We start from the raw sequence: 24479 nt of genomic DNA on the forward strand, positions 1-24479 counted from the left end.
CATAAAAATTACTTCAAAAACCCAACTAAAATTCTAATCATATTGTAAAAAATTTATTAATCGTGTATTTTTATTTTTTTAATTCACTTTTTCTTGGCATGGATATGGGATGAGGACCACATGACAATGAGACTATTGGTAGGAGAGGTGGAGCCAAAATTAAGTTTAGCCAATAAAATTAAATGTTTTTAATAATTAATGTATGAAATTGATATGTAAATTGATTTTAATAGTATTTTAAAGTTAACCATGAAAATCAGATTATATACTCATTAGTCTATGTGAATTGATACATAACAAGGTTTATACTATTCCATTTAGTATGAAAATTGTATACAAATTGGTAGCCTTAATTTATTTTAACCATTTTTTGTTTTATAAATATTGTATATATAAAATGCTAATTGTAAATGATATAGTCCTATACATATTCCTTAGTGTATTAAAATGGTATAAAATCGATAACCTTCTTCTAGTTAAAGTAATCTTTTTGCAATCAATTTATATACCAATTGTATATACTAATCAAATTGAAACCTGTTTGAATAACAACTTCATAAACTAAATGCTATTCTATTGAGATTCATCAAGTAACGATATTTGCACCATTTATTTTTTTTGGATATTTAATGTATGAAATTGATATGTAAACTGATTTTAAAATTTTAATTTTACTTAACCATAAAAATCAGATTATATACTCATTACATACCGTAAATGATATTTCTATTGGATTACTATGTAAATTGATATGTAACAAGGTATATACTCATTTCATTAAGAATGAAAATTGTATACAAACTGGTAACCTTGATTTATTTTAACAAAAAAAATAATTAGATTTTCGATTTTATGAAATTTGTATATATAAAATGCTAATTGTAAATAATGCAGTCATATACATATTTCATAGTGTACGAAAATGGAACAAAAGTTGGTAACCTTCTTTTAGTTAAAGTAACCTTCTTGCAACCAATTTATCCACCAATTGTATATACTAATAAAGTTGGAACCTATTTGAATAACAACTGCATAAACTAAATACTTTTCTATTGACATTCATCTTTGAAGCTATAGATACTTTTCTATTGACATTCATCTTTGAAGCTAAGAACACTTAATATATGAGTCCGAAGTCAAAAGGGTCATTTTTTTCCTCTAAAAAAACAAAAGCGGCACATCAAAAAAAATTTTAATCAAAAGGGTAAAATCGCTCCTGACGGAGGGATTTTATTCTGACAAAGAAATAAAAATCGCTGCGAATTCTCAAAAAAAAAAATTCTTTAAAATCGCTGCTATAACAGCGTTTATATATATATATATATATATAAAGTAAAATTTTGTTTAAGAAATTTTAAAAAAAAGTTTTGAAGTTTTGTTTAAGAAATTATTATTTTTTTTAAAAAAAAATCCTACACCTTGCAGAGAATTTAATAAAAATTAAACAAAAAAAAAATTAAAACTGAAGGCAGCGATTTTCATAAAAAGTTTTTTCTTAAAAAAATCTTTACCCTTTCAGTGTTTTTAATGAAAATTAAAACTGAAAATCGCTCAGCGATTTTTTCTTTAAAAAACTTGTTTTTTTTAAATGGCTGCCGCTGCTATAGCAGCGATTTCACTTTTAATTTTTTTATATAAAAACGCTGCTATTGCAGCGATTATAATGATTTTTTTTTGAGAAAATGCAGCGATTTTTATTTCTTTTAACGGTTAATTTTTGTTAGAAGAAAACCGCTCATTACCCTTTTGGTTAATTTTTTTTTTGATGTGCCATTTTTGTTTTTTTGAAGGAAAAAAATGATCCTTTTGACTTCGGACTCCTTTATATATCATAGTATTGCTATTTATCAAATAGCAAATTTAACAAAAAAAAAAACAAGATATGTGCATATCCAATATAAACTCATCAAGTTATAGATGTATTGCATAGTTTAAACTAGTAAAAATATTTTTTATAATATAAAAATCACTTTACGTAATTGAATCATTCAAGAGAAAAAAACACAAAAATAACCATTTAAATACAAAATAATTTCCACAATGCTTTTCAAAATACTTAATGATAATATCCAATAAAAAATGGTCAAAAAACTAATTTCTGATATGATCCGGCTCTATCTTCTTACTTTTGATCTTAATTTGATCCTTTGTAACTTCTGAATATCGAAAACATGTTCTCATAAAATATTTAGTCCACCAAATTTGCTAGAAACATTGTTCGTTACATCGTTCTCAATGATTGCTCCATCAGCAACATTCAATGATTGTTTCATTACATTGAAGAAAGAAAATTTCGAAATAGAACTGAAGTAAACCTCAACAAAAATAGCAAAATCAACAATGGAGAGTCGTGAAACAAAAATTTCACACAAAATATGACTGAAATACACACGATTAACTTGATAAGAACTATATAGAGAGAAATAAAAAAAAAATCAAAAAAGAGATATGAAGATGAATATCAGATTTTTGGGAGAAAATTATATAAAGAGAGAGTGAAGAATTTCTTTTCCCTTTTAAGAATAGGAAGATATGTTGATTATGGTTCCTAAAATGTAGTAAGATGCTAATTAATACCCATAATTCTCGAAAAGAAAAACTAAATTAAATTGATTCTCTATTTTACAATACAGTAAATACAAGATAAAATAAATAAATTTAATTTAATATTAATTAATTCGAATTTGTCATCACTCATAATTAATTTTTTATATTACAAATTATTAATAAGTAGATGTATATGATGTAATATAGATTCTTATATCTATATGTGGATTAATTATTCATAGTTTTATCCGTCCAACTCTTTTTAGAGTTGTCAATAGCTAGGCCATCTGGACTGATCCATTTTTTATGGGCCACAAAACAATCAGCTCAATCAACTAGTAGGTGGGTTGCGGGCCGTGTCGGGCTATAGTCCACTTTTTAATTTTTTTATAATTTTAAAAAATAAATTAAAAAATTAAAAAATATTAGCATAAATATCGATAAAAGACAATATTACATGGTGTTAGAGTTACTACTTGTTAACCAAATTCACAAATAAAATAATATTTATAATACTTATTAAGTTTTACTTCTAGTAAAAATATAACTAGCTAAATAAAAATATTAACCTAATTATTTTTCAATGATCATAATAAAACATAAAAACATATGACAATATTTCAACCATTAAGCATAAATGAATCAGCTTGTTGCAAGGTTGTCTTAACATCTTCATTTTCATCGAAAATTTATGAGCAATATCAATTAGTTGAACATTAAAAAATAATAAAATTTATGAACTACGTATAATATTTAAATGTACACAAAAAATATTATCAGTTTGAAAAAAAATCATGCAACTAGTATCGATTAACAATAAGTGTTTAAATATTTTTATGATGAACGGAATTTCTATACTTGGTGAGAACACGTTCATCAACACTGAATGATTATTGTAATGATACAATATTAATAAGAATACTAAGTACATCACGTTTGATGATTATAAATTTTAATATTTAAAACTTTAAATGGATTTTGAGTTTGAACTTTTGTTATTTTTAATACTCTTTTTATTTTCATTATTTAATTATTTTCTTATTCAACCCACGGACCGGCCCAACCTATATTGCTTAATCCCCATAGACCAACAAATTTATTAGGGCCAGATTAAAAAGTACTTTTCATAAATGGGCTTCGAAAACCTTAGCCCAACTATGTTAAATCACGAGTTAGGCCAAGTTGGTCTAACGGGCCTAACCCATATTAATGTCTCTATACGTTTGTTTAACTACCTAATAAAACTTGTTTCTCTTTATTATGGTTTATCTAACATATATTAAACAAAAAATATTTTTTTGAAAATATATTTTGACATCGTGAATCAATTTTGATTACATATCACCTAAAATTTTAGATGAGCGAAATTAAACAGATCAATATATATGAATTATTAACTTGCCTAGTCTTGTACAGATAGAGGCAGACCAACATACAATATTTCAAATGCTCGAACACCCATTAATCATGACGTAAAATTATTTATACATAGTAATTTCTTCAAAATTTGAATATATTAAATGTTCAACACCCAATAATATAATCTCCTAATTGGTGTGTTGGTCCAATAGCTAATCGAAGATTGTGTATTTTGGATGGAAACTCAAGAGTTCGATTCTCTGCAATAACAATTATTTATAAATTTCATATTTTCCTCTTTCCCTCTCAATATAAACTCACCTTGTTTATTTTTTTGTATACTTAATATTTAGTGTTAATTTCATTTACTTTTTATGAATTTCTCATACTATGATAAAATTAAAAAGTCAAATTTAATTACTTTTCTTATTTTTCTTGAGAAATTTTGGCTATTTGATTAAGAAATCTTTCAAGCTAAGAAAAAATTCCTCAAAAACTACCTTTTTTTTTAATGGTAGTATTAATCTTATTTTTTCTCATCAATATTTTAAATATCACGTTTAAATAATTATGCACTTATACTCTGTGATTTATAACAATTTTATATTAAAAGAAGTAAACATATATGCACCCACAAATCGAAAATCCTAAATCTGCTGCCGTATATATACAATTGGCAATTCATATCGTCATAGGCAAGTTTTGCTATTAACTACGCGTCATAAGTACGTTTTGTAAGAAATTTTTGGGGATCGATAATAGCATAATTCTAGTTGTTTGCTAGGATATTAATGCTTAATTTTGATAAGTACGTTCACATTTTTCTTATATAGTATTAACTTTTCATCTATGTAATTAAGGTTGTGGAAGAACTCAAGGATTGCTGAAAAATTACCATTTACAAGGGATAGAGTTGTGGAAGCTTTCTTATGGATCGTAAGCATGATGTTTGAACCTCAAAAGAACGAATACTGCCTAACAATGTTGACAAAGGTCACTGCTGTGGCTACAGTTACAGATGATATATAGTTATGATGTATATGGCACTCTTGATGAATTAGAAATCTTCACTCATGCTGTTGAAATGAAAGGTCAGTAACTTAAATGCTACTCTCTGTCTCTTTCTATTTCAATTTATGTGGCGCAGCTTGAATTTCGAGAGTCAAACAATTTAATTTTGACCATCAATTTAGACAATATGCATGGAACCGGACATGAAATTCAAAATTCTGAAATTCAAAACCGCATTTCCAAATTATTTTTTGAGCCCAACACCATTTACATTCCATAAAGTTCTTACCCTTTTGTTTGGTCTTTTCATATCATGTACACTTTAGATTTTATGCATTTTTTTTATCGAGAAATATCTTTGGAATGGCCAAAATAAATATAGCTGTATTTATCCCTTCCAAAGATATAACAAATTTAATATATTAAAAAATAAGTTGAAAAATAATTATAGTTAATAAAAAACATAAATTAAATAAATTTTTTTATTATAATTACTCTTTCCCCTATATTTGAATTCTGTTAATAGATTTTCTTGGAAGACTTCCTTATGACTCAATTAAATGGCCACCTCAAGGCACCTTGTTAATTTAGATAATAATTAATTAACTTCAGCGTAGAGTATAGGAACAATTATTACTTGCCCAATTTAGCATTTGTAATTCTGTGAATCGAATAGTTGATTTGATTTGAACGAACCATGTCTTATTTTAACTCATGAAAAATTTCATCAAAACATTTTTAAGCTTATGAACTTCTTCTTTTTTTTAATATAGCCATCCATAATAATAAATTTTGTTGATTGGTTTTGTTTTGTTACTAAACAAAATAGAGCAAATAAGTAAAGAAAATAAAATTTGATATAATTTACGTAGATTGAATTATGGCCTATTGTTTTACCCTTGTAAGCAGCCGAGCTATGCCATTTCCCCTTTTAAGGCTATTATTTAAATTATATTTCTATTTTTTAAAATTTTCTAAATATAACTCTTAAAACATACTATAAAATAAGACTACCGCCACTTCTTTTTTTCCACCCATTAGATTAGGCGGATTAGCATTTGATGCCTAGAAAATTATAGTAAGTTATTTGATATTTTCTCATGATCATAAGATATGGAGTAGTTTAATAAAAAAGAAGCGATCTTTCAAATTCAAAAAATTTCAAATAAAACGACATATTTTATTATTTTTCTCTTGTGATATTTTTTTTTCATTTCAAAAAAGCTGCACTTACTATCGTCTTGGTGTTCCAAGGTTTTCTATCTGACTTAGCAGATATATTTTCTTATTTGATAAATATTTACGAATACATCAACATTTTAATCATATTAAAATTCATAAAGATATGCTCTTCTATTTAAAAGTTTATTAAGGATAATTTAAAATATTATAAAATTTTCTTATATTTCATAATATTCACGTTCGATATTAAATTGCATATCATAAATTAAGACGAAAAGAGTAGTAGAGTAAAAATTTTCTACAAAATGTGTTCCCTGGTTCAGTTTTGAGCTAATTGTGACAAAATGTGTTTTCTCAATGACCCTACAAACTATTGAATCACCACTACATTTATTTATTTCATTCTTTCTCATCAAAATGTATCTATATTTAAGTGGTGTACAATCACTGATTATAACAACACGTTTCCTTTCATATAGATAAAAATACTATCTATATGTCTGGTCTATATATTCTAGTTTGAGCTCCAACATCTGAATATAATTTCTATTATATCATTGAAAACACTATAAAACATCAGAAAATCAAAATATAATATGGATGCAATATAATTCAACAACACAAGAATGGTAACCTCAAGAAGACCATCTCCAACAACTTTATTGAGTCGAGGTCAGCCATTACTAGTTGTACTATCAAAAGCTGATGCACCAAATTTCACTACTATCCGACGTTCAGGGAATTACAAACCCACTATGTGGGATTTTCAATTCGTTAACAATTGTTATGCGGTAATTCTTTTGTTACATTCCTCTAATTTATATAGAGCAAGGATGACCAATGGCAAAATGGTAATTAATGTATGAGATAGTGGCAAAAATATAATTTAGTGGATATAATCAATTTCTTGTTTTGACTTTTATTCCCACACAATCAATATTGTTTTAGAAGCTCTCATTTCACCTCTTTTTAGGTAGTTGCCAGGCTATTAACAATTTTTGTTTTAAATTAAAAAAATAAAATAAGAATAGTAGAAAGAAAAGACCCAAAGTCAATTTTTGTTTTAAATTAAAAAAAATAAAAATAGAAATAGTATCTATTTTTTCTATTTCTACTATATAGAAAAGCCAAATATGGACGACCAAGGGCATAGTTGCAATTTCACAGCTAACATTGTGGCCAGATATTTTGAAAAGCCAAGCCAAGTATGGACAACTAAGTGCATAATGGTAATTTTATAGCTAAATTATGGCCAGATATTTTGACTTTTCTCATTACCATTACAATTCTAGCTAGGTCTAGAAACATCCCTCTTCTTCATCACTGTAACATTCTTCATTCAATATAAGTATGTATGAGTCTCCCGGTACAACGAAGGAAATTTCCAGTAAGTGGTTGCTGCTTATTTATCTCATTGTACTGTTTTCAGGAAGCAACAATATTTGTTCTTCTTCAACATAAAAGTTCCATATGGATCTCCTTATCCCAAAAAAGAGAATTTCGAGATTTACTAATCAGAATGATTTTGCATAGACATTAATTCTTAAAATGATTTGGTGTGTTCCTTTTTTCTTTAAATGATTTGTTAACTTCTTTAATTTAATTTTGGTAAATAGCTTCCTTTTCTTTGATACTATGGCATTATTTTCATCTCTGTAATGTAAAGCGTAAAATGTACTTCGCTTTGTGGAATCTCAATGCCTATGTTATCTAATATTCTTGCTTTATCAGTTGGAATATAGTAGTTGCACGATTTGAATTTTTCAGGACTTTGAAAGTCAAATTTGCTCGAGGTGGAGAAAGTCGAACAATGCTACGAGTTTGAAAGAGGTAAATTCTGGACGGTTGTAGTCTATACACTTGGTTATAACGGAAAATAGTAATTGTAAATCTCATGTACATATACTGCTCTTCAGTTGATGTATACCTCAGACCTGAGTATTTATCACACTTTGAGGTCAGTATAGTAACATAGTAGCATGTGATTGTTTTCTGAGTTTATTTTCAGTATACTTGTGATACTAGATAGTTAAGAAGAATAGGCAACAATACACGACTGCCAGTTTGATTAGTAAACACTTAAAAATGCCTTTTGTACTCAAATAAATATGAATTTTACTCGGTAGACACTGTCAATATTCCAATTTCAGGTTCTTAAATATAATGTTCGACTAGAGGCACTTGCAAAATTCTTATTATTGAAACTGTGAGTCCTAGCAGAGAGATTAGACTTCATGATTTATTTATCTCAGAGATGTGACAAATACCAGCTTTTCAGCTCCGCGTTGTACTCCTGTTTGCACCTTACTTTGGCCTTTTTTTTAATTTTTGTACTTATCTTGACCCTTTATGTAGTTTTTTTTTTTTTTTTACCAATACTAGCCAAAACATCTTGCCCACTGTAAACATGATGATGCAGGTGACCCGGAGAATATGTAAATATACAGGATCTATGGACTTTGATCTCAATCAATCCAGTGATTTATTAGGGTACAATCTAAAGGTAAACTGAAATCGGATGAAAGTGGCTTGATTAAATATCAAACTTTTGGTATTGAGCGATTAATGGGTGTCATATGCTTGAATGTTATACTTTCAACAAACATTGCATTGAGTTTATATACGGCTCCTGTTTGTATATGCCCTTCTATCTTTTGTTATCATATGAATGTTCATTTGTGTGCTGCAAGAGTTGATTTTTCTAAAGTCTTTAAGCATTTGGTCTACCTCAATGCCAACAAATGATGTGCAACAGTTCTCCAAGGTAGGTTCCATCAAGTTATTTGAAAATTTTGGGTTAGAATGTTATGGCATGCTTAAATATCAACAAATTTATTTGTAGGATAACATATATCATGTTTGAAAATTGATGCTCATGTCGGGGATGTGAATGATCTTGGCACTGGTTACCCGAAATAAAAATTATGTGTAGTTATGTTGAGATGCAAGTAGATGATGCTAACATCTAAACTCTTCTTACGGGAATCTAAAATCTCCAGTTGAATTATTCTATGAGCAATAATTTGAATTACGTTCGATAGTTGTGAATTATTCTAAGAGTAAAAATTTGAATTACATTCGATATAATAGAAATTAGAGGGGAATAAATTAAAGTCGTTTAATTTTGAATGATATGAGGCTCTTGAGCACTTGATATGCCCTTATCAGACAAATAGATCTCATGTATATCTTAGGAAATGAAGATAAAGACTCATTTGAACCATGTGTTATGTTATTTGTCACTGCTTAGGAGAAAACGTAACATTCTTACTACTATTATTTCTAGGAAAATCACAATTGATAGTTTGTCACCTTGTTAGTTATAATTTCAGAAGGCATAGAATATATACATAGATCTGGCCTAAGTGTTGTCCCATTGTCTTCCACGGCAGGTGTCTTTGTAATCTAGAGCAAAGATGGTTGTACCATGGTAAACAAGAAGAATCTGTAGAATTATGACTAAAGTGTAGTAGGAATACATCCGACAATAACATTCTACGGACTACTTCAATTGGTATGGCAGCACATCTTGGTCCACATTTATCCAAGATTCCAAATAGAAATAGTTTCATATCAAGGCCGATTTCTATTTAGTTTTTAACTTTTCAATTTTTGTAAACAAGTTTGTAACTATGATCTAAGTAACGAGTAAATGAAGATAACTATTGCATGTGCTATTAAAATAACTTGGGTACATAATCAATTGTGTTGGGCTCGTGCAAAGCACGGGCTTGCTTATCTAGTATTTATTATATAGAAACATAAAGTGGAAGGACGACCACAGCTTAATATTATAGTACATTGTGCAGCAAAAGTTGGACAGTTTTCTATTTTTGGTTATTTAAAACAATCCTGAGGGTATTTTTGTCTTTTCACATTTTCTTTTCTCTGACCGCGCTTCTAGATCATTCTTTCCTTTTTTCTTCTTCTTCTCCTTCTTTACGTTGAACTGAACAGTGACTAAATTTACAGAAAAGAATTTGAAAAGGAAGAGGCGAAAGCTATGTGAATCTTTCACTCTGAATCTTGAGTTCGTGACTAAAGTTAAGTTTTTTAACTCTTATTTTTCATCTCAAATCTCATATTTTTCAAGCAGCCATGTTTCCTCTCGCCTTATATATTTCACTCAGAAATTCTATTTGCATCCTTTTAATTAAAATCGTTTTTTTTTAATATATATTTCCCTTCCTCAACAATGTGACTTCTTACCGTTTGCCGACTTCCAAACGACCTACTCTCAATTTTTCGACTTTCGAGTTTCTTATCCTTTCAACTGGTGTTACAAGTTCAGGTATGTCTTTGCCTAAATCTTTTGTTTCTTTTTCCATTTCGTCTTTTGCTACTTTTATTACTTTATTTTCTTAAAAAAACTCCATGCCAAGTAATAAATATCCCTTCAAACTCCGACAACTTAGTGGTAATACTTGAGTTCTTGAACTAATCGGCAACTCATTAGTAAGTTTATTAGAGCTATATACAGCTATACGCCAGCATTTTATGTCACTTTTAAAAAAATAATATAAATAAATATATTTTCTCTGAATAAAATAGTTATATGATTCGAGCTTTTTGCACTTTGGTAATTATTTCCCAGAGTGGTAATCTTGAGAACTTTTTTGCAGTTTATTTCACTGCGGCGTTTTCCTAAATAGTAAGTCTATTTATGATTTCAATGTGTTTCAGTGCAAATCTACTATATATTATAAAGAAGTGTGCTTTACTTTGTTACTGTTTTCAATGTAGGTTGTTGTTATTGTTGTGTGCCTAATTGTTGACGGATTATGATCGGGGTTATTGTGTCATTATAGGCGAGGAGCTGCAAATTTTGCAATGGAAAGTTCAAATATGCACTCAAGAAATTTCAACAAGTTAGTATTTTTTGTTACTTCTTCAGTAATATCCGTTACAGTGTTCCTCATTTGGGTGTCTACTAAAATAAAGTGAAATGTTGCTAGCTTCGGCCATCAATTTAACATGCCCAAAAATCTTGGTATTATGCTGTTGACTTCTATATGGTGTGAAATTGACTATAATCAGGATGTTGGCGTTGGTCTACACTAATAAATGGAGCACATAGACTTCAAATATAATAAACAAGCAATTGTGAAAGCATCTAAGAGATAATAATAAATGTATTAGATTTTCTTCTATAATGAGTAAAATATGGCTAATCTTTGTACATACAGTAATAGATTTTGAGTGAAGTTTGTTTGTCTTCATCTTATTCTCCACCTCTTTCTTTTTAAGTGATGCTAGCCTCACTTTCTCACTCAGAAATTTGGTAACTTAAGTTCTTGTCCCCTGCCAAAGTCACCATCCAATAGAGCGGGTGTATCATTAAAATCGTCCGGTGCATATTCTAGAAGCATGCTCTTTTTTCTCGCCAATTGCTCTCGAGATCTTTCCCTGGTTTCCTTTGTCGTCTTTCCACTTTCTCATGTTGCTGTCTTTCTCTATGATTTTCTTCTCGAAAAGAAAGTGTAACTACAAGAAAAACTCAATTGCTGGCCATGGACGTCATCAAACCCCTTGACCATCAATTTTACTCCTATACTATGGTGTTTAAGGACCTTTATGAAGGCTATAAAGCAATTGGACTGTCAAATTCCAGTGATAAACGAGGTAGTTCTTATCTTGATTTCCAGTCTTTTTTATTACTTCATAATTGTTCATAGATTCTGTTAGCATTTTATGATGGAAATTGCATTGGTAACTGTATATTTTCCTTAGCAATTTATGTCGGAATTGTAATGAATTGCCTCAAAACAGGATTTGGGATCTTATTGGTGACTTTTAAAAAAATGAGCCCATATTTCTTCACAACCTCTTTGACAATGTCTCCTTTATTTCTCTTAAGAGCTGTTTTTTGGGTTCTTATCTTTTTGTTTTTTTTTTTTCCATTTTAATCTGTCGTTGATGATTTGATCTTTTTAAATGAAATATGGTAAAGACTTGATCTTGATACATTAATGTTGATAGACAAGAACCTTTGTTTTGTAGTCAATTACAAGTAATTAATGAATATGTTTGCCTTCTAATTTTGCAATCTAACCTCTTTGTCAAATACTTTGTAACTTAGGGTGTGTTTGGTATGAAGGAAAATGTTTTCCATGGAAAATGTTTTCCTCGAAAACAAATTGATTTTAGACTTATTTTCTCATGTTTGGTTGGTGAGTAGAAAATATTTTTCGAAAAAGATTTTGTGTTTAATTTATGAATGAAAAATATTTTTGAGAAATATCTTTTATTTTAACTAGAGTCGAAAATAATTTTTGAAATTGAAATTATTTTTTAAAAACAAACTTAAATTTTTTTTGGGGGTGGGGGTTGGTAGGGGGTGGGTAGGGTGGGTGGATGGTAGGGGATGGGTGGTGGGGGGGGGGGGGTTCGAGGATTGGGGTGAAAAAATAAAATTTTAAAGTTGAAAGTATTTTTTAAAAACGAACTTAAAAATTTTTTTGGGGGGTGGGGGGGTGCTAGTAGGGGGTACCGGGGGGATAGGAGTGAAAAAAATTTAAATTTTGAAATTGAAAATATTTTTGAAAAACAAACTTAAAAATTATTTTTTTGGGGTGGTGGGGGGGGGCTGATAGGGTGGGTGGGTGGGTGGGGGGTCGAGGGTTGTGGTGAAAAAATGAAATTTTGAAATTGAAAATATTTTTGAAAAACAAACATAATTTTTTTTTTGGGGGGTCGAGGGTAGGAGTGAAAAAATGAAATTATGAAATTGAAAATATCTTTTAAAAACAAATTTAAATTATATTTTTTTGGGGGTTTAGGGGGGCTGGTAGGGGTGGGCGGGTGGAGGGGGGGGCTGGGTAGGAGGTGGGAGGGGATAGGGTCAAGGGTAGGGTGAAAAAATGAAATTTTGAAGTTGAAAATATTTTTTAAAAAGAAACTTAAATTTTTTTTTAGGGGGGGGGGGGTGGGTGGCGGGCTGGGTAGGAGGTGGGTGGGGGGGAGGTCGAGGGTATGGTGAAAAAAATGAAATTTTGAAGTTGAAAAATAATTTTTAAAAACAAACTCAATTTTTTTTTGGGGGGGGGGGGGGGGTAGGGGGCTGGCCGGAGAGGGGGGGTGGGTGATCGAGGATCGGGATGAAAAAATAAAAATTTGAAATTGAAAATATTTTTTAAAAACAAACTTAAATTATTATTTTTTGAAGGGGGTTGGGGGCTAATAAGGGGGCAGTGGGTAAAAAAATAAAAAATTGAAATTAGAAATATCTTTTAAAAATAATTTTTAATATTTTTTTGGGAGGGGGTGAAGGTGGGGTAAAAAAATTGAATTTAAAAACAAGCTTTAAAATTATTTTATTTTTTTGGGGGGGGGGGGGGGGGTGGTTGGGGGGCTGGTTTGAGGGTAGGGACAAAATAAATTGATTTTTTCACAAAAAAATAATTGTAATTTGAAGTTGGAAGAGATGTTTGGAAAATGTTTTCCTTAAGTTTTGAAGGGAAGTCATTTTTCTTAAATTTGAGGAAAATGAGTTGATTTGGAAAACATTGTTCAAAACATTTAACCCAACCAAACATGAGAAAATTGGAAAACATTTTTCGGAAAATGTTTTCCTTCATACCAAACACACCCTTAGTGATTCCCATTTTATTGTAGTTCAGACCTGCGAAGATTGACACCGCTCTGAATTATTTTAATGAACCGGTTCAATTGCTCCAATTGATTTGCATCTTGGTGTCACAAGTACATGGTCATTCAAGTTGAAGCAGGGATCGCGTTTGAGAAAATAAGACACTTTTTTATGTACTTTCAGAATTTTATTGAAATGAAATGGGAAAGAATAGGTTGTGCATTCTGTTTGAGCAAGCAAAAGACAGTTATGTAATTTTCTCACTATGTCATTAAAAAGGTGAGGTCTATTGAGTACTGGCAAGATCTTTTTACTATATTCCAACCATAATCTATCTTACATTTCATAAAATTATGGAAAGTTATGTATATATTTCTTATATTAATATGAAGAACATTATCAAATGTGTGTTAGAAAGTCTTACTTCAAAAAGTTATTTGTGATATTTAACTATTTTTTCAAGGGCCAAGATCCTTCCATGCAGGATAAAACTTGTGATTGAAGACTATAATTTATATAGTAAATGACCTTCTCAACGTGGTCTAATCAGGTAGGGCCGGCTCTTGCCTATAAAATTTTAGGCATTGGCCAAAATTGGGGGCCTCAAATTTTTATAAATAAAAAATTATGTATCTTAACCCCATTCAAATAGAAGAAATTAAGAAAACATTGTTTTGGATTCTTACATATTCTTTGTTAACACTCACATTATTTATCCTTTGTAACTCTTTTTGCACTCTATTTCTTCAAATCTTTGATAGTTAGAGTAATACACTCTCAAAAATATGAATTAATAGTCGAAAAGTGTTGAACAAAGTGCATTACAATTTTTAAAAAAAAATTATTTGTTAATTTTCATATTAAAGTAGGTATACCAAGTTATCAACTTTTTGAATCAAATTCTATGATTTTAACTCTTATCTTTAAAGTTTATCAACTTATTATTTATAAAATTGTGTTAATAATTCATATAATAATTGTCTCAATAAAAGGATGTTTTTCAATGTTAAATTGATAAAATCTTACTTAAAACTAACAATTAAAAAAAATGTTTTGAAAAATCATTTATATAAAAGATATTAAGTAGTAATTTACGTCTAGAAATTTAGAAAAATAAATAGATATAGATAAAATTTATATAGATTTTAAGCCTCTAATAAAAATTTCGCCTTAGACCACAAATTATGTTGAGCCGCCCCTGTAATCAGGTTGGTAGTTTATACATCTGAACCTTAAAGCAAAGCTTCTTATTGGTGTGATTTTTATTATTAGAGGTAACCGTCTGATTTCGCCTTTTTTATAAAGTAAAACAACTATATGTAGTCGTTGTTTTACAACAATAACATGGAATATACCCTGCTTGATTTTCATTTTTATCTTTGCGATCACTTTTAACTGTACAACTCAATTTAATTGAGGGTTTAATGAAATATATATGTGTTTTACGCAATAAATCAGAGATATATTTTGTATTTCTCCTCCCGTTTTCATTTTTGTAGAAATAGCTGACACTAATTTTGATATTTGTTTAATGAATTTAGGATGGGTGTATTCCACTGCCAGGAAGTGTGAGACAATGCCATCAACAAGATTACTGAATGTAAAGATCAAAGCACTACTCTGCTTTGAGCAAGAATGAATGATATGGATTTGGCCAGCAAATGATCCACCTGCAGCTACCCTTTCTTTTTAACTACGACTTTCTGGATTTCAAATTCATGCAGAGGTTTGAAATGATCACTACCATTAGATTTTCAGTTGTTTATCTTACAACTGTTTTCACTGAAAATGCAAATAGACGATAGTCATGGAACTATCGGTGGAACATGAACTACTTTTAGACAATCTTCTGGATCTTCCACATGCTCCTTTAATTAAGGATGGAGTGTCCCAAGGTAGTTATGGACATGGTCATATGCTACTTATAATCTAGACGTTTAGTAATAAATCAATAGTTATTAAAAGAGTGGATTGTTCTTCTATTTATTTTCATATGATTTTCCAGAAAACTTGATTTTTCTGGTACAAGTTATGAGTTTTAAGACATATGAAATGCTTTCAAGTTGTGCATTGTGTAATATATGAAGGTCATAATATACCTTTTAATTTTGTTTCAGCTTGGTAAAGTTCTCAACTCCTGCATCTGGTCTGCAAGGATATTGGGATCTGTATCCAATAGATATGGTCCTTAGACCACCTTGTATGGTTTTATCCACCATTGGCATCTCAAAGCCAGGTAAATTGGAGGGACAGAGCACCAAGCAATGTTCAACTTCATCAACTATATGTTTGATTACCTATATTACGACATAAGACACGGTTATTATATCGAATGTCACTGGATTTTTCTCCCCTGCTGAAACACATCCCCTTCATGCAATATGTTTGGAAACATTTTGCTGAGCAGGTTGGTTTCTATCCTAAACTTTAGCGTGATTACATTAACATCTTATAGAAGTTATCAGTCAGTGACATCATGAAATATTGACTGCCTGATCTATGAAAAGTTGCATTCTGTTATGATTATTGGGAAATTGGTCTTGAAAATTTTAAAATATGCAAAGCATAGAACAAAATCAGAGCTTGAAAGGTAGGATTACCATCACATGGCTCTAGAAGCTCATAGTTGCAATAATTTAGATTTGCAAACTCTTTGATTCCTGGAAGTTGCATACACTTGCCTAAAATAGAACCACATAATTGAGCATGATCTTATGAAATAGAATTTTTCCAGAAATATCAAATAAAATTTCACCTTCTGTAAAAGATGTTACTATATTTTTGCTTCTTCAGTAAGTATAATGTTGCAAAAAACTTTCCCTTTCTAAATATAATAAAGAGGTAATCAAAATGAAAGATATGTTCTAACATTTTCCCTCTTCTCTGTAAAATTATATACATGTTTTAAATGAAGACATATGACTTGTGCTTGGCCAGCAGGATCGCATGCTCAATGGCACCAATATTTGGAACCTGCCAGTGTTTTATAATAAGCTATGTTTTGAGGCTGTAGATAGTGGAGCAAAGGAGCTACCATTCTGCAAATAAATATAATTACATCAAGTACTAGGTTTACTTTTCAAGATGACTTTGATCTCTTCAAAATTCAGTTAAGTTGCTGAGAAGCTCTCACTTTCTGCAGTTACCATATTTTTTTCTTGTGAGGAGATGCTTACATGATCTCCGTCTTATTATCTAGAACTTAATTTGTGTATTTCTAATCATCACTGTCGGAAGGATCGAAGATCCTTACATTGTGCAGGCTCGAGGGAATGTCATGTTGCAGTATCTATGTGATAAGGTGTGCTCCCTAGCTAAAGAAAATGGCTTTCTATTCTCTAGTGGTATTTTATTTATCCTATGCCGAGTGGTGTGCACTTCTGTATGCCTAAGCCATATTTGGACCTTCACATAAAACCTCTCTTCCAAGCTAACAAATACATATTTGATACAGAAAATTATTTTGGTAATTGATTAATGTATCCACTTCATATAGATTTTGGCTACCATACTAATTGAAAAACCACAAGCATTGTGAAACAAGCACTTGATCCCTAATCCCGTAGGTTTGGTCCAAATTTACCGTGGCAAGGTAATAGTATCATTTAGAGATGGTTGGTTTCCATTTAATAGCCCTGATGGAAATGGTAATCTTGATGTGGCTTTCCTATTTGTGTCTGCCATCAAAATGTATATCTCAGGGCACTTAGGCTATAGAATGGATTCAATATTTTTTTCTACAGTGGAAACATTAGGAATAGGTTTATTCACAACTCTTTTTAGACTTGGATGTTGGGCAACCGTCCATATTTCCTATTACTATATGACTATCCAAATGGTTCCTGGATTGTTCCAACCCACTGGATGTCCTTCAGTAGTTGCAATGATCGGGAATTGGTTTTGCAAAGAAGAGGTGACTTATAATGAGTATTTAGAATGCTCGAACCTTACGGAGTACTTAGTCGCATCAATATTATTGAAATACGGATGGGATCGGTCAATGATTGTTCTTGGTATCCTTATTGCTTTTAGTAACATGATATATAGTGTTCGTATTGTTACCTGTTCATCCGAAATCATTTTACGTAATAAAGATTAAGGGTGTGTTTGGTATGAAGGAAAATGTTTTCCTGGAAAACAAGTTGATTTTTGATTTATTTTCTCATGTTTGGTTGGTGGGTAGAATATATTTTCCGAAAAAGATTTTTAGTGTTTGATTTATGTATGAAAAATATTTTTGAGAAATATCTTTTATTTTTACTAGAGTAGAAAATAATTTTTGAAATTGAAAATATTTTTTTAAAAACAAACTTAAATTTTTTTTTGGGCGTGGGGGGTGGTAGGGGGTGGGGTGAGGGGGGGTTGAGGGTAGGGGTGAAAAATTGAAATTTTAAAATTGAAAATATTTTTTTACAACAAACTTAAATTTTTATTTGGGGGATGGGGGCTGGTAGGGGGCGGGTGGGGGGGTCGAGGATTGGGCTGAAAAAATAAATTTTTGAAGCTGAAAATATTTTTTAAAAACATACTTAAAATTTATTTTTTTTGGGTGGGGGGCTGGTAGGGGGTGGGTGGGTGGGGGGTCGTGGGTAGGGGTGAAAAAATGAAATTTTGAAATTGAAAATATTTTTTAAAAACATACTTGAAATTTATTTTTGGGGGGCGATTGGGGGGGGGGGGTCGAGGGTAGGGGTAAAAAAATGAAATTTTGAAATTGAAAATATTTTTTAAAAACAAACTTAAATTATTTTTTTTGGGGGTGGCTGGTAGGGGGTGGGTGGGTGGGGAGGAGGGTAGGGGTGAAAAAATGAAATTTTGAAATTGAAAATATTTTTTAAAAACAAACTTAATTTTTTTTTAGGGGGTGGGTGGGTGGGGGGAAGGAGGGTAGGGGTGAAAAAATGAAATTTTGAAATTGAAAATATTTTTTAAAAACAAACTTAATTTTTTTTTTGGGGGGTGGGTGGGTGGGGGGGTCAAGGGTAGGGTGAAAAAATGAAATTTTGAAGTTGAAAATATTTTTTAAAAACAAACTTTGAAAATTCATTTTTATGGGGGGGGGGGGGGGGGGGGGGGGAGTAGGGGCTGGTGGGGGGGGTCGAGGGTGGGTGAAAATAAAAATTTGAAATTGGAAATATTTTTTAAAAACAACTTTTAATTATTTTTTTTTGGGGGATGGGGGGAGGGAGTGTGGGGCTGGTGGTTGGGGGTGGTCGAGGGTGGGGTCGGTGAAAATAAAATTTTGAAATTGGAAATATTTTCTAAAAACAAACTTTAATTTTTTTTTGGGGGTGGGGGTGGGGGGTGGTAGGGGGCTAGAGGGAGGGGAGTGGGTCGGGGTAAAAAAATAAAAAAATTGAAGCTTAAAAATAAGTTTTAAATTTACTTTTTCAACAAAAAAGTTGTAATTTGAAATTGGTGGAAAATTTTGGAAATTGTTTTCCTTGATTTTTGAAGGGAAGTCATTTTCCTTAAATTTGAAGAAAATGAGTTGATTTGAAAAACATTTTCCAAAACATTTAATCCAACCAAACATGAGAAAATTGGATGTTTTCCTTCATACCGGCCAAACACACCCGAAGTGTTATCTCCAGGAAAAGAAGATGAGGAATTGAATAAACCTCTCTCAAGATCAAACAGAGAAGAGGAATCCGCTGTGGGTTTTAGAGAAACATGGAGGATTCCAGGAGTTGCGCCATTTGCTTTTTGCCTTTTTTTGGTGGCTTACACATTTCTCTATTGTGGCTGCCGTACTACATTAGCCACACAAGCATGCTAACTGTTCTACGTTTGTCATGTTAGATAGTTGTCTTGTTGTTTTCTTACTCTATTATGTAAGTGTATCTTGATCCTTTTGTGACGATACTTGTCCAACGAGGAATCTGGTAACTTATCAACATTGTTTGATGTCAAAGGGGTAGTAGGTAGAATCCGCACAGGTTATATATCTGATCAGTTTGATGACAGAGCTATAACAGCTGCTAGCTAGCTTTATGTATTGTGTTATCACAGCTCCATGCCTATTTCGAAGCTACGGACACATCTCCATGACTATAAACATCATCATCATAATAGCCTAACATGTGTATTAGAGGAAATTTCAAACTTCTGAATACTTCTACGACATGTATAATCTGAAATGGATGAAGACCACCTTGTCAGTACACGTTTCACTTCCATCATCCAATTTCCCTTCTAGCTTCTGTATTTGTTAAATTGAATAGTTTTTTCTGTGATTTACCTTGTAATGTGTGGATGTATAATTCAATTAATTCTCATTAAGCTTTATTGAGGTTTAACACCTGAATTCTTGCGTTATTTGTTTATATATTTGCAACTCCTGACATTCCTTGCTTGAACATCTCATTCGAAGAGCTTTGAGATTTTCTATTTTTGCTAATGCAGTAGTGACACGAGAAGTTTGTTCCTATACAATATAACTGGTTTTACATTCTATTTTTTTCTCCTAAAAGATTGCACTGGTGTTTTACCCTTTTGGCTTAGGAGTATTACTTCAATTGTCTTGCAGAATTTTACGGGAGATTCTTAAAGTGATTTGAAAATATTTATTGGAAATCATATTGGCAAATATTTACTTAACATGAAGAGCATGATACTATCCCTCTTAATTTGACCCATTGTTGGCACTAAATCAGATTATGAGTACAAACGTTGTGCTTGTGTAATGTGGTCATTTCGCTGAATAGTAATTAATTTGGAGTCAATATTATTAAACTCCTAAAAGATTCATAGTTCCCTTGATATTGTGTCTACCTTTTGCATATCAACTGTCGAGTCAAAAATATTATTGTCTTCATGTATGATGACATGCATTGCTTGCAATGAAGAGAATCCAAGACCAGAGTTATCATTAATAATCTTGCTGGTGAGGATGTTTACAAAGGAGTCCCTAAGGTAAGTGTTTTTTGTCATTGTTTAGTATGTTCCTAGCTCATTTTTTATCGTGAATGCACCATTTTAGTTGAAGATGGAATGTTGTATCTGTAATATTAATGGGAGCAGCTTTGGTTGTTGGTTTGTTTTTGACCTTCTAGATATATTGTTTATGTGTATGTAATATTGTGGTTCAGGTTGTGGAGAATTGGAGACATTGGAGAAGGAACACCAAATAGTGTTATGCCTATATGATCTATGAAGACATTCTCCGGCATAAACTTATTAAACAATCTTTTTGCATAATTATATAGCTGGAAATCCTTGTAGTTGTGTATATGTTCATGCCGCCACTACTTTAAAACGTAAAATGTTGGGCCCGTGCCAACACTCATCTAGTATATATATCTACACACAATGTGTTGTATCTAGAGGTGTCAAAGAGATAGGTAGTGGTGAAATTAGAAATATTAAAATGAGTTTGAAATAGAAATTGGGATGGGTCAAGTGTATTTTGGGCTAAAAATTGAGTTAGGTCATGATTTTTTCAATTCGATCCGTTTAATCTCAATAATTTTTATATATTGTTATTTAATTTTGGGGAAACTAAGCAACTACCCCATAAAAGTAAATTAATTACAAACATATAATACCCCTTTACATTACACTATATACCCCCAACTAATTTCGCTTAACTGATACTAAATCAGTATCATATATTGTATTGATATCATTAAAGCTGATAATTTCGCTGTATTGATACTTTTTTTTTCTTCTCAAAATCCACCTCAGTGGTGGGGGGTTAGGCAGACCCTACCTGTTCATTTCATCAGCAAAAGAGAGTTACAAAATATATTGTATTGATATCATTAAAGTTTCAATATATTCAGTCTGTTAACAACAATTACGTGGTACTATATTTTTATTTTATTTCTACTTACATAACATATAAAATGTGTTGTATCATTCCGATAATAATTAACTTTAGCGGTTGCATATAGGGAGATAAGTATATGGAACGGTTTGACAAAGTGAAGAAGGAAATGAAGAAGAATTTGATGATGGTTGAGAGATCAATACAAGAATTAGATGTTAAGTTGGAATTGATTGATAATTTACAAAGGCTTGGAGTGAGTTACCACTTTAACGATGAAATCATGCAAATATTGAAGAGCGTACATGACCAAAATGCAGCCACAGCAGATTCATTATACTCTACGGCATTGAAGTTTAGGCTCTTCAGACAACATGGTTTTCATATCTCTCAAGGTACGTACATACGAGTACGAGGATATATTTAATGATTTCAAGGACGTGAATGACAATATGAAGCAAAGTATTTGTAACGACACAAAAGAATTGTTAGAATTATATGAAGCATCATTTCTCTCTAAAGAAACTGAAACCACTTTGAAAAATGCAACAAGATTGACAGTGCGCGCATCTAAAGAATAATATTGACAATAATCGTGGTAATGAAGAGAGGAATATAATGATGGAATTAGTGGTCCATGCCTTGGAACTTCCAAGGCATTGGATGATGCCAAGATTAGAGACAAGGTGGTATATTAGCATTTATGAGAGAATGCCAAATGCTAATCCTCTTTTGTTAGAGCTTGCTAAATTGGACTTCAATATTGTACAAGCAACACACCAACAAGATTTGAAAATTCTATCAAGGTGAACTATATATATAGATCTCTTGGAGATAGATATATAATTTTCTAGTAATAATATATATAGTACTCCCTCTGTCCATCTTTACTTATTCAGCTTTGACTTTTGCAAAGGAAAAATAAACATAAAATAGAAAATTATCTCTGGTTTTCAAACTGAACTAGTAAAGTTGGACGACTATTTTTAATATATTGGACAAGTAAAGATGGACAATGGGATGTAAAAATCGATGATTTCTATCCTACATGATACGTAGCCTCAATTTTGATGTAAATAATTAGGTGGTGGAAGAGCACATGTCTGGCAGAAAAGCTATCGTTTTCAAGGGATAGGCTAGTGGGGAATTTATTTTGGGCAGTAGGGACAATTTTTGAACCTCAACACAGCTACTTTCGAATATTGATAACAAAGGTTATTGTCTTTATTGCAATCGTAGATGACATTTATGATGTTTATGGCACTCTTGATGATTTAGAACTCTTCACTCATGCTATTCAAAGGTCAGTAAGTAATTACGGTTTTATTGGAGGAAGTTGGAGAAATATATTACTTTACAAGTCAATCATCTTAATGTGCTTTTGTGTTTATAAAACTTTATTTTCTAGTAATATAAAAAACTAAATTCAGATGGGATACAAAAGCAATGGAAGATCTTCCAGATTATATGAAAGTATGTTATCTTGCACTCATCAATACCACAAATAAAGTGGCGTATGAGGTTCTCAAAAAACATGACATCACCGTCCTACCCTACCTTACAAAATCAGTAACATTCATTCATTCTACTTTATAAATAATTTCTTTTCCCAAAATATTCCCCATTTTCTTCAATATTTAAATGTCTTATATATATATATATGTTATTAATTAGTGGACAGATTTATGCAAATCATACTTACAAGAAGCAAGATGGTACTACAATGGATACAAGCCAAGTCTAGAAGAATACATGGATAATGGATGGATCTCAATTGCAGTTCCAATGGTATTAGTGCATGCATTGTTCCTTGTCACAAATCAAATTACCAAAGAGGCCTTAGATTCCTTAACCAATTATCCTGACATTATTCGATGGAGTGCTACTATTTTTCGTTTCAACGATGATTTTGGGACATCTTCGGTATGCTTTTATACATATCCTTTCTCTATAAAATTATTTTACCCGAAAAAAAAGTTTAAAATTTTTGTTTTACAAGTACTTAAAGTTGAATACTTTTATAATGGTTTCTCAGCGCGTCAGTCTTTTCCTGGTGTGCAAAGCCCCAACCAAAATGGTGTTAGAGCTTTATCATTGTGCCTATATAAATTTTGAAATATATAGGTTGAAATCCCTCCATCAATATAAGCTCTTATTGATAATCCTGTTAGGTTAAAATAAAATGATCATCAATTTCATACAAATAATTAAAAAATTATTTCTCCTTAAAAATGATGAATATATAGATGTTTACTATTTATCATTTAATTCAGGATGAATTGAGAAGAGGCGACGTTCCCAAGTCAATTCAGTGTTACATGAACGAAAAGGGTGTTTCAGAAGAAGAAGCAAGAGAGCACATACGATTTTTGATAAAGGAGATATGGGAATTAATGAACAGTAGTGCTCACAAGGAAAACTCCCTATTTTCTGAAACATTTATTGAAATAGCAAAGAATATTGCAAGAACAGCACATTGTATGTATCTGAAAGGAGATAGCCATGGAATTCAAAATACTGATATTAAAAGTAGCATCTCCAACATACTCTTTCACCCTATCACTATGGAGTATATTCCTAATGTTCCATTGCTTCTCAAATAAACAGCTTAGGGCTAACTGTAACTTCTTTTTATGTGTTGATGTTACCTTCCTCCCTCCCTTTAATAAATTTTGGGTCCGCACACCATTTTATTTTATTTTATTCATATCAAAAGTTCGTTAGGCTTTGGATCAACAGAACCCCAACTGTATTTTGCATTTTGCCCATTATTGGGCCAACCTTGTCCTTATCCTCTTTGAAATGATTTTGTTTTTATTTAATTACTATCTAGTATTCACTACTTACATCAAATATAATTCATTAAAAAGTGAAAGTGTTCCTATTAAAAATTCGGTTCATTTTCAAAGTTCAAACTTAAAACTTCTAATTAGTAACGAAATCTAAAATAATCTTACTATAATAATCAAACTAGTGGCAGATGCTCTGTTTTTCTTAAAATTAAACATCTAATCAAACGGTTTC

At 31.0% G+C, this 24479-nt stretch overlaps 3 pseudogenes; all 3 read left to right on the forward strand.

Annotated features, from left to right (window-relative positions):
* The first annotated feature begins 11654 nt into the window (after window positions 1–11654).
* LOC125815019 (chlorophyllide a oxygenase, chloroplastic-like) lies at window positions 11655–16735 on the forward strand (annotated as a pseudogene).
* A 312-nt stretch (window positions 16736–17047) lies between these two features.
* On the forward strand, window positions 17048–19767 carry LOC125815020 (putative glycerol-3-phosphate transporter 1; annotated as a pseudogene).
* A 45-nt stretch (window positions 19768–19812) lies between these two features.
* On the forward strand, window positions 19813–24058 carry LOC125815022 ((R)-linalool synthase TPS5, chloroplastic-like; annotated as a pseudogene).
* The last annotated feature ends 421 nt before the right edge of the window (window positions 24059–24479 follow it).

Source organism: Solanum verrucosum, unplaced genomic scaffold (genome assembly GCF_900185275.1).
Source record: "Solanum verrucosum unplaced genomic scaffold, falcon-dt-bn FXZP01000261.1, whole genome shotgun sequence".
Taxonomy (NCBI): Eukaryota; Viridiplantae; Streptophyta; class Magnoliopsida; order Solanales; family Solanaceae; genus Solanum; species Solanum verrucosum.